The sequence below is a fragment of the Dermacentor variabilis genome, chromosome 9 (assembly GCF_050947875.1).
Source record: "Dermacentor variabilis isolate Ectoservices chromosome 9, ASM5094787v1, whole genome shotgun sequence".
Taxonomy (NCBI): Eukaryota; Metazoa; Arthropoda; class Arachnida; order Ixodida; family Ixodidae; genus Dermacentor; species Dermacentor variabilis.
The window spans coordinates 31,988,967-31,999,810 of NC_134576.1; positions in this window are offsets into that span (position 1 = coordinate 31,988,967).

Genomic DNA, 10,844 nt, shown 5'->3' on the forward strand with positions numbered 1-10,844 from the left:
CATGTGGCGCGCGGTGACGATGTTATCGCCCTTGAAGTTTGATGAATAAAGCGCGAGACACGCGGTACGACGCGGCGACGGACCCGACTTGCGGATACCCGGTTTTCGTGTGTTCCGGCTTGCCGCTCACGTCAATTCGAGGCACACGGTGCGGAAAGTCATCGCGTCGCCGCTTAGTTGTAGCTCCGCCCAAAACAGTGTTGCCCGACCGGCCATACAACAACAAGAAAAGAAAAGTCGCCAAAAGTTGTTTGTCCATAATTAAATATATTAAAATGATGCGGAGAAATAAAATAAGTTAAGATCGGCATGGATTTATGCAGATAAACGATGTATTATATGTAGTGATACAATATTGGTTGTACGCGGAAGAAACCAGTACTGAGATGTTGGTAACAATGGCAGTACGAAGGCAGGGACTGCAAGCAAGTGTTTGTGTTCTGTGCTGCTGCTTCTTGCTTCGTGCTTTCCGCAAGTCAGGCGTGAGCGAAACTGATATGGTCCTTACTCAGCGCCGCAAAAGGCTGCTGTTACTGAAAAGGAAAGTTCTTCTTATTCAAGAAAGACTGGAAGAAGAACGCCGCGCAGATGGTGGGTCCGACCGTCGTGGAGAACGCGCCACGCCGAGAGCGAGTTTTTCACCACGGTACGTATCGTGTGTTTTGTTATCGCTTGCACAGTGGTGCTAATTACACGCGCCAGAACCTTTCGACAGCTTAAAATCCGATTTGAGCAATTTCGCGTGACGATATCGCTTGTCGCTCGATGCCAGCGGGAATCTGTGGCAGTGTTTCGTGCGTTGTGCTCTTTTAAAATAATAAACTCGAGATTCGAAAGCCAAAGAAACTCATTTCCTGTCGGGAATTCAATGCACGTTTCAGAAAGTTGGAAGAACAGTACATGCTATTTTTGGTAAACTTCACGTGGAGTAGCAGTGGAAGTCGATGTGAGTGAAAACTGCGAGTCCGCCGTTCACTAAGAAAATGCAGCGAAGCACACCGCGCTACCTCTTCGTCGCCCGCATGTGGTTTCAGTGGCAAGCGACGAGGTGACGCTGCGCTAGTTTTGATCGAATGGGCATTGTACCCACATATATCGCTGACTCAAGTGCAAGGTCACATTATTCGTCAAGTGCATTCTGCGATTTTCTTTGTGTGTGCTTAAAAAGAAAATTACTAGAAGTCTGCTTCCTGCTGCAGATGGAAAAAATGCGGGATGGCGACGTCGACTACTTCAAAAATACTACCGCATGGTTCCCCAGCAGTTTCATTTCCTGCTAAGTCTTGTTGGAAGGGACCTGCAAAGGTTTTATTGCATTGGGGAGCCCATTTCATCAGCGGAACGACTGGCCATGACGCTCAGGTAACAATGCCATGTAGTTGTAGTGCGGCCCTGTGTCCCAACACTGGCCATCTGCTGTAGAATACCATGCAGAATGATCAATGGCTTCATTTTCAGCCTTTTCACTTACTTCTAATGGCCCATGAAGCAGTTATTATGAAATATGTATATTCCACAATATCAATGCAGGTATTTGTCTTCTGGAGACCTTATTCAAGAAATTGCACTCTCCTTCCGAGTGGGCATATCCACTGCACGCCTGGCTGTCAGAGTCACCTGCAAGGCACTGTGGCACAGGCTTCAGCCAATATACATGCCCGTAAGTACATTCATGTGTAAAATTCTGGATGAAACAAGTCATGCTAAACACAGAATTTTCAGTCACATGCCACCATTGCTATGGTGTGTACATATTAATATAATGCGCTAGATATGTGGTCACCTTATAAAGCTGGATTCACATTGTGCACTGATTTCTACAGACGAGTGTGGTGTGGCTCAGCAGCAAAGTGCAGTGAAGTGCATTGCTGTGCTGCAAAGAGGCGTGCCAGAAGCAGCTTGTTTGCAGTGTTATTGTTTTTAGTGTTTGGCAGCACTCAGTGACGTCATGCTAGCTAATAGAAATTGAACCGATCATCTCAATACAGGTTAAAAATTGTGTTTGAATGCTTTGTCATTGCAGTTTGCCTTAATTTTTGTCCATGATGCATCATTTATTCTTATAGTCGTTTGTGTTTCCATTATGTTTTTTTTAGAATTCGTTAAGTCAAAATTCGTTATTTGCAAATGAAAACATAACAGGGAGAAATTGGAGTTTATTGCTGTCTGGCAGCTTAATGTTCAAGATTGTCCTTGTAACTCTCACAAACAATTAACGCAGGCAACAGTCTTTTTTGGGTGCATATATGCAATATCACTTACAGGAGCATATGCTCACGGCTTACATGCTGAACTTATGTGTACTAATTCTCACTGGCAGGCATTTACATTTTTAATAGAAACTGCACAAGACCACAATTTTGCTTATTCTTTTTTCACTTTGTTCTCAGCACTTTATTTAAATAATGAAAAAAAGCACATAGTGTGTGATGCATTTCCTTATCTTACAAGTCCTTGTTGAAACATATCTTTTGCGTTTGCAGAGTATCTGTGTCCATCCTAGACTTGTCAGGCTTTTCAACCTTGTCTCTTGTTGTTCTGTTCAGCTGCATCACACTATGCTCTTGCAGCACAATTAATGGAATGCCAATCATCTCCCATCATTCTTTAGACATAGGCTAGTTAAAAAAATGTCCAGTTAAAAGTCACCGTTATCATTCACAGTGCACAGTAACATCAGCAGTGAATTTGCTTCCTAGCGTATACTGTTGTTTTTACAAGTGTTAAATGTGTGTAAATGGAATGTGATGTGCCACTTTACTCATTTAAATGTGGTTAAAAGGGCAACACGCTTTTATTAACTCAGAGCCTGAAAGAAATAATAACCGAAATATATAATATATCCTGGTTATTGCTTAAGTATTGAGCAAGAAGAATGCATACGTTAGTGTTCATACTTGATGAGTGTTAGTAATATATCCCCATAACTTGTTCACACAAATAGAGCAGTGTTTATTAGTTTTGTAACACCTGGATGTATTCCTGCCATTACCAGAAGGTTGATTCTGGGGGAAAATGTGGTTTAACACAGTTTTTATCGAACTAATTCGGGGTAGAAACATTGGAAATTATCTGGTTTTTCCCAAAAACGTAGGACCTTGAGAAAAACGAAAGACCCTATTTATACTACTGGTCAACATTATATTGAATTAGTTTGTAGGTGGGGATTACGAGGGAAGATTGCCTTCTTTTTGTTGAAAGCTTGTGATTTTGCTCTCAAACATCATACTGTAGTACACGACTTCCATCATTGAATCTGGTCCAATTAAGCAGTGTCTTATCGTGATGGTACTGTAGATATGTTACCGCTTTCACTTTCTAAAAAAATTAAATTCATTAATTGCACAATTAGTTGTACTGTCCTTTACCACTGCACCTCATTTTCCATTTCTGTGCATGAACATTGCGTGGTCTCAGAGCAATTGTAGAGTACATATAATTGGTTTGCAGCCTCTTTCATAACTACAGCCTTTCTGCTTCAGTGCATAGTGAATGAGAGTGCAGGAATGCAAAACACATACCATGGTTGCTAACAACAATAGAGGATCCTCAAGTGTTAGTCTGCGCTCTTATTGCGTTCTTATACCGTCATCTGTAGTGTGTAGTCCAAAAGAAAATGCACACTTAGACATGCAGATAAGTTGTACACCTTTGCATACATTGTCGATCCACCGTGGTAGGTCGTTACCTGTCTCATTGAGTGGTAAAAAGAATGCTTGCCCTGCGGATTAACATGTCAAATGCAAAACTACTGGTTTGCTCTTGCACGGAGACGAACACATTGTATTGCTGCTCGTATGAGTGCTGGTGCACACAGTACAGTGTAACCAAGGACTTCATATTGTTTGCATTCTTGTATCATTTCTGCCAGGATGCATCTGCATTAACTTGCCAAAACGTAGGCTGTACACTAATGAGTTGTGCACTACGAAAACTATGATATGACAAAACTATTTTTATTTGCTTCTATTCAGAAGCCAGACGCTGCTGCGTGGCTGCACACTGCTGAGGGGTTCTCTCGCACATGGCTGTTCCCAAACTGTATTGGTGCAGTTGATGGAAAACACATCCACATCAAGCGGCCCAAGAACTCTGGCACGATGTATTTCAATTATAAGGTAGGTGTAGTACTTTATGATATTTTGGCAGCGTCCTACTATCGCTGTTTGAATGTTTTGCACAACCATTATGTGCATCTGTAATGCTAGCAGTGTGCAGAATATTACAAGACTGTTTCTATGTAGCAAAGTGACATCCATAATTTTCTCTTGCCATTCAGACTAGTACCTCATCAATACAGGCAGAGGGTGGGGCTTGTGTGGATGAGCACATGTATGCAGGGGGCACAGATACCAAATAGGCATGCTATAGGGCATATGTGTACTCAACACACCACATATGAGTACTGGTGTTCGCAGTTGCTGCCAAATTTCCAATTGTGATTTGATGTGTTTGTTTCCAAGATGCTTCCGATGTCAGATTTCCTGCATTCAATACGAAGTGCCCCAGTCTGCCTTGGATGCCCATTGGTGCATTGTTTGCCAACGATTCACTTAAGTGCAACAAATTATGCCGCTGTGTTGACTCACAAGTCCTTGAGGTGCAGTGAGGTGTTGGAATACTTCCACTGTTCACTTTGTGGCCATAAGGACTCCTTTACGAATACAACTTTGTTAGTCATAAGCAACCTATATCATTGGAAGGCTGTCATTATCTCACGAGTGGTAAGGTGCAGCAGTCATGCATCATAGTCCGAAGCATCCCGTCCTGCCTATTAAGCGGGTACGCCGTGGTCTGTATGTGCAAGGATTCTAAATGAAGGCGGGACGCAAGCTTCTTTTCCTTGGCCATGACAAGTGCACTTGCCCAGTCAATATTGTGGCTTGTAGATTCCACATGTTCAGCAAGGGCACTCGAGGCCACGTGCAGTTTCTTGCCGTCATACTCATGCTGTTTAACATGTTTCTTGAAGTCACCTGTCTCGCCAATATACTTGTAATCACAGTTCTCGCACGTTGTGACGTAGACTACACCGGGGAAATTTTCCTTTCACAATTTCTCTTTTACGTTTACTAAAACGTTTCTTAGTTTGCGAGTTGGCACATGCGCAATTAGGCGTCGTAGCTGCGCATGATATGAGCGATGGTCTTTCTTGTGCCAGGGACATATGGAATGGCCGCTCACTTCTTCGGAGACAACGTAGAATGCTGTCTTTCTGGGAGTGACACTTGTTTCCTTACCGAGGAAAAAAAAGGACGGATGGTAGCCGCAGGTTCTTGAATCTTTACAGATGCTCCCAATATCACGAGTGCAGTCCTCGTGTCTTGTGCAAACGGTTTTGGCTCGCTTGAACAGCGTAACAGGAACAGACCTTTTGTGTGAAAGCGGATGTACCGAGTTAAAATGCAGGTACCGGCCTGTATGTGGGGGCTTCCTATATGCGTTGAAAGAAAGGCCAGGGTCACCGCGCTTGACAATAATAGCAAGAAACGGTATAGCCAACCGTATGCTTCGTGCTCGACAGTAAACTGAATCGCCTGTTCCACGCAGTTATATAAGACGAGCAGTGAAGGCAATGAGAGCATCCTTGTGAATTATGCCGAAGCAATCATCTACATATCCCAGAAAAACCTTCGAAGGAGGAGTAAAAGTTGCAAACGCCTGACTTTCGACATCCTCCATGACCAGATCGCAGCAGAAACTGATATGGATGCACCTATAGCCGTAGCATGCGTTTCCAGGTAAAAATTCTGGTAGAAGACGAAGTATGTATTCGAGGAACAGAACCTAAGGAGAAGGGACAGGTCTTAAACGTCAATCGGAGACCTATCGGGCAGCGACCCATCAGCTTCGAGGGCAGCGGTAGAGACCTTTACAGCCAGTTCTACTGGTGAGCTTATGAACAGTGACTTCACATCAAATGAGACCATGACGTCCTGAATGAATGTATGGTGTTTATTGGCGCAAGGGCCAGCTATGGCCAAAGAGCGCAAAGCCAGTGTTGATGAGTTAATAATAATATTTGGGGTTTTACGTGCCAAAACCACTTTCTGATTATGAGGCACGCCGTAGTGGAGGACTCCGGAAATTTTGACCACCTGGGTTTTTTAACGTGCGCCTAAATCTAAGCACACGGGTGCTTTCGCATTTCGCCCCCATCGATATGCGGCCGCCGTGGCCGGGATTCGATCCCGCGACCTCGTGCTCAGCAGCCCAACACCATAGCCACTGAGCAACCACGGCGGGTAAGTGTTGATGAGTTTGCAGTGGAGTTATGACTTCTATGAAGTTGATGGGACGTGGCTGTAAAGGGGCCTTAAAAATGGTCACGCTAATGTGCATAAAGTCTATGTGTAATAAGATTATAACAATGAGCAAAGACGTGTACAATGAGCATCAAGGTGCATTACGAATTAATAATATTACATAAAATACATAAGATTCTAAAATTCACTAGAGCACCACGGCCTCGTTAGAGCCCTTGAGACACAAGGGCCTAGAGGCATGTGCTACATAAAAAATTTATCACAGCGGCATCCTCTGGAAAGAGGATGCGCTACGAGTTTAATGGTCTTATTACATGTAGGACAACATCATTTAAAAAGTTGAGGATTGCCTTGGTGTTAAAAAGTGGTTCCTTACCAAGAAACATATCCGGGTTTAGAGGGAGGTAATAATGGTATGCAAGCGGAAAATGTTTCTTTCTCTCCGTTTCGGCTTCCCGACACTCCAGGAGCACATGGAGGACGGTCAACCTCTCGCCGCATCTACCACGGGTTGGAGGTTTACTTCCAGTAAGCAGATAACTATGGATGCCGAATGTGTGTCCTATTCTGAGGCGACAGAATAGGACATCTGTTTGCCGAGATTTTGTTGGGGAGGGCCAAAAACCTAACTGCGGCTTTATAACGTGCAGCTTGTTATTTGTTTGCGCGTCCCACGTGCACTGCCAGTGATTTCACAGTTTATTTCATAAGAAAGGCCTCAGATCTGTGACAGGCACATCAGCGGTAGGGTTAACAGCTTGCGATGTGATTGACGTGGCCATCTCGTCCGCGAGAACGTTACCTTCGATTCCCCTATGGCCAGGGACCCAGCATATTATGATATTTTGGATATATGAGTACGCTTTACACAATACTGAATACAGTTCATTTAATACGGGATTTTTATGTTTGTAGAGTGACATTAAGGCCTTCACTACGCTTAGAGAGTCTGTATAGATCGCTGCTTTTGGAAGTTTTGATCTTCTTATATGCTTCACAGCAGAGAGTAATGCGTAGGCCTCGGCCGTAAAGATGCTTGTTTCCGGATGCAGTACATCGACTTCTGAGAAGGATGGGCGGACGGCTGCATAGGATACCCCGGCATTTGACTTCGAAGCGTCTGTGTAGAACTCTGCGCAGGAGTGTTTGTACTGAAGTTCTAGGAAATGCATTCTGATTTCGGCCTCAGGAGCGTGCTTTGTAACTTTTATAAAGGATATGCCACATTGTATCACCTGCCACTCCCAAGGAGGTAAGAGCTTGGTTAGGTGCATTAAGCGATGCTCGAGGAGTGGGACATGCATTTCATCGCTAAGCTCCTTCACACGCAGCGAGAGAGGCTGCCTTATGGAGGGACGATTGCTGAAAAGAGAAGCGCACGTCATATTGGTAACGGTATCAAAACATGGATGTTCAGGATTAGAGCGTACTTTAAGGAAATATGTAAAGCTGATGTATGATCTATGTAGGTGGAGAGACCATTCATTCGATTCGGCATATAAGCTTTCAATCGGGCTTGTTCTGAAAGCGCCTGTGGCTAAACGGATACCTAGATGGTGAACAGGGTCTAGCATCTTTAGCGCGCTCGGGGCGGCAGAGTTATATACCACGGCACCATAATTTAATCGTGACCGGATGAGGCTCTTATAGAGATTCATTAGGCACTTCCTGTCACTACCCCACGTAGTCTGGGATAGAAGTTTCATTAGGTTAATTGTTTTCAGACACTTTTCTTTAAGATGTTTAATGTGTGGGACGAAAGTGAGTCTATTGTCAAGTATAACACCTAGAAATTTGTGCTCTTTGTTTACAGGTATCTGTTGTCCACATATTTCTAAGCAAGGATCCGGAACCAGGCCTCGCTTTCTTGTAAACAAAACACAATAACTTTTATGAGGATTGATTTTAAATCCATTTTTCTCTGCCCACCCTGACACCTTGTTCAAACCATGCTGTACCTGTCTCTCGCACACTGCGAGGTTACAGGATATGAAACCTATTTAAATGTCGTCCACAAAGACGGAATACAAAAAGGCCGGTGGTAAGGAAGCACGAAGTGTTGTCATCTTAACAATAAAGAGTGCAACTGAGCACGCCACCCTGGGGTACACCAGTTTCTCGTGTAAAAGGACGTGACAGCACATTGCCAACTTTTACCCGGAAGGTGCCATTGGACAAGTAGCTTTTTATTACGTTTAGCATATCACCATGAATGCCCATTTCCGATAAGTCTCGCAAGATCCCGTATCGCCACGTTGTGTCATACGCCTTTTCCATACCGAGAAATATCGATAAGAACTGTTTATGTATAAATGCGTCCCGGATATTTCCTCCAATACATACAAGATGGTCGGTTGTGGAGCGCCCTTCTCGGAAACTACACTGATAGGGATCAAGCATTTTGTTCTGTTCAAGGAGTCGCTGATTTATCATTTTTTCAAATACCTTACACATGCAACTTGTGAGGGCTATCGGGCGGTAGCTTGCCACTGAGGAAGGACCTTTGCCTTGTTTTAAAACAGGGACCACAATGGCTTCTTTCCATGCGGTCGGAAGGTACCCTGCGTCCCAGATAGTGTTGAAAAGTGTAAGTAGTGTAACTTGCGTGTCATTGTGTAAGTTTTTCAGCATTTCGTGCATGATTCTGTCAGATCCCGGTGCAGAGCTCTTGCATGCGCTCAAGGCAGCTCTCAACTCTGCAATACTAAAGGGGCGGTTGAACGGTTCATTCTGCCGACACTTTCTTAAGAGTGGCTTGCATTCTTCTACTTGTTTACATTTGAGAAGGGGTTTTGAATAATTGTTGGAACTTGACACGCTCTGAAAGTGCTCCCCAAGTGAGTCTGCTTGTTCAAGCAGGGTATCGCCTTGTGTGTTTACCAGGGGGAGTGAATAGGTTTGTCGTCCTCTTATCCTGTTAACCCTGTTTGAGACTTTCGCATCCTCTGTATAAGAGTTGATACCGGATAAAAACCTCTGCCAACTCTCTCTTCTGGCCTGTCGGCGCGTTCTGCTTGCCTGAGACTTTGCTTTATTGAAGTTAATAAGATTCTCTGCAGTGGAAGAGGCGCGTAACGATCCCCCCGCTTTGCTCTGTTTCCTACGGGCGATTGTACATTCGTTGTTCCACCACGGCACACGTCGTTTGCATGCCAAACCACTTACTTCGGATATGCATTTGGATGCGGCATCTATTATGAACGCTGTAAAATACTCCACAGCAGCATCAATTTCTAAAGAAGACATATCATTCCGTGAGATACTAGTGAGAGTTCAGAATTTCTCCCAGTCACCTGTATCGATCCTCCACCTAGGAGTCTGTGGTAGATATTCGTTTTCTTTATAAGTTCTCAGAAGTATGGGGAAGTGGTCGCTCCCGTAAGGATTGTTGATAACTTCCCATTCGAGTTCAGGCAGTATAGAAGGGGAGACTATGCTGAGATTAATTGAGAAAAACGTTCTGTTTGGAAGACAATAATATGTGGGTTCCTTCTTATTCAGAAGGCACGCACCAGAAGAAAAAAGGATCTGTTCAAGAAGACGACCTCGCACATATATACGAGAGTCGCCCCACAGGGAGCTGTGCGCATTGAAATCGCCAAGAACAGCATAAGGTTCTGGTAATTGACCTATATAGGATTGAAATTCATGTTTCGTTAATTTGTAATGTGTGGGTATGTAAAGAGAGCTAATGGTGATGTGCTTGTTTAGGAGAACATCTCGAACCGCCACTGCTTCGAGAGGCGTTAGTAGCTGTATAAGTTGACACGCAATGCTCTTATGGATAACAGTGGCGAAACCGCCTGATGATGCGACAGCATCATCCCGATCTTTACGAAAAGTTATATACCGTCGGAGAAATTTCGTGTGTTTGTATTTTAGGTGTGTTTCCTGCAAACACAACACTTCTGGATTGTGTTTTTGGATGAGTTCCTGCACATCATCAAGGTTTGTAAGAAGACCTCTGACGTTCCATTGAATTATTTGTCTATCCATATTGGAAGCCAATAGGTCCCGTGTGTGCGGAAACGGAAGTTATGCCTTAGATTACAGAGATCTTTCGAGGCCCTGTAATCGGGGTTTTGCTCTTTCTGGAGCGTTCGAGGGAGCCTCGCCGCTCCTTAGGCGCTTGGAGCGCCGTGAGGACAGGTGTAGTGTCCATTGCCTCTTGTGAGGCGCCGGACACATGCACTTGCGAGCGAGAAGTTTTCTGTGAGGGTCCTGCCTCAGAAGGCAAGACGCCTGCGCCCACCAGCCCGAAGGTCGATGGGGCTCCGTGAGGGATCTGGCTGCGCCGGCTGTTGCCAGCGCTGGATGGAGCCGGGGAGGTTGGGGTAGCCTCGGCTGCGCCCACCTTCGGGGTCTGCTGTGTTGGCGTAGCAGTGTTAGCTGCAGCCGCCGAGGGGGCGGATGGCGTCGCTGCCGCCTCACTGGGTGTGGGTCGGACAGCCGCCGGAGACCGTTGTGGCGCTGCCCCCTGACGCGCCACATCAGCAAAGATGTGCTTTGGCAGGAAGGATACCCGCCTGTGTGCCTCTTTGAGACTTATGTTTTCTTTTACTTTAATTGTAACTATTT